The sequence below is a fragment of the Chiloscyllium plagiosum genome, chromosome 5 (assembly GCF_004010195.1).
Source record: "Chiloscyllium plagiosum isolate BGI_BamShark_2017 chromosome 5, ASM401019v2, whole genome shotgun sequence".
Classification (NCBI taxonomy): Eukaryota; Metazoa; Chordata; class Chondrichthyes; order Orectolobiformes; family Hemiscylliidae; genus Chiloscyllium; species Chiloscyllium plagiosum.
Window position 1 is genome coordinate 6,931,085 of NC_057714.1, and position 1,236 is coordinate 6,932,320.

At 46.5% G+C, this 1,236-nt stretch overlaps 1 long non-coding RNA gene across 1 annotated transcript in view; it reads right to left on the reverse strand.

The window, feature by feature from the left end:
- Positions 1–398: 398 nt before the first annotated feature.
- The window catches only part of LOC122549685, an 11,144-nt gene continuing 10,306 nt past the window's right edge, over positions 399–1,236 (reverse strand). Inside the window, exon 3 of the long non-coding RNA XR_006311638.1 lies at positions 399–765. This is a non-coding gene — a long non-coding RNA (uncharacterized LOC122549685). The remainder of the gene's footprint in view (positions 766–1,236) is intronic.

The window sequence follows — 1,236 nt, forward strand, 5'->3', positions numbered from 1 at the left end:
TAGGAATTGTTGTGGGGAAAAACACCAGTCTCAGAGTCAGATTCGGGGTTTAATGACAGAGTTTATTGCACAAGGAAATACCGGAGCTCCGAGGAGAGAAAGACACCAACGGCACAGCGGTCAGCTGCGAGTCTTCTCTCAACCCGCAGCACATGTCAAGATACTTTTATACATCTTGTGATACAATAGGTCAGTGATGAGATTACTGTCTTTGTAACATGGTTTGTTTATGGTGATCATCACAGAATCGTTGATAGTTTCGATAGTCTTTGTCAATTCCAGTGCAGTCTTTGTTAATTTTCGCATTGTCATTGTCAATTTCAGTGTAGATATTGTCAGTTTCAATGTCTGCACAGAAATCCATTGCCGTAGTAATGGGCGCTAATTGCTCTTCCTGAGAAGGATGATTACTGCAGCCCTGGCTATTAGTACTCCATTTTGAGTCTGTATCAAGCTGTTAGCATTTCTATAAGAGGTGTTGTCTGGAACCAGACACTTTGGCAGGCAGTGTTCATTACTCATGTGTATTCTCTCTCCCATCCGCCTTAAACTAATCAACTAGTTGTGAGTGCAGTATGCTGGCGTTCTGGTGGCCCCAGGCAGTATCTGTATCTGCTCTGCTGTTTCTCTCCATATTGTGTGATCCGGCAGCCATCCTGTGTATCGAGTTGGCCAACTGATGGCTCAGCGGCCATCTTGTGTGTCCTTGTGCCTAGTGTCACCCTGCCCCATGCCATCTCCCTCTTCAGAATTATGGGAATGGTCCTGCATGGGTAAAAGGCATGAACAGGACAAACAGTACAGACTACAGATTCAAAAACACCAGCAATAGTTCTCCTTCAAGATCCTCCGCTCCACACTTGCAGCAATGCGCCGGCACCTAACCTCTCTACAATCTGCCCTGCCTCAGCTGAGGGCGATACTCTCTCAGAATTGCAAAGGACCCACTCTGTACTACATCCTCAGGAGAATTCATACTCTCAACAAACAGTATTTCAATTCCATCTCAAACATCAAAAACTGTAAGTACAACAAACTTTTATCCACCCACTTCCATAACCAGTGCTCCTCAAACATTCCAGAAGATTCCCCTGGCCTCGGAAACGCCATTAGCCCGGCTGGTGCAGCCACCATCCCCACGGTGATTGATGATGTCACTTCCGCCCCCATCATGGCCACTCCCACAACCACTTCCACCCCTCACAATTCCTCATGCATCACACGTGACATCACTTC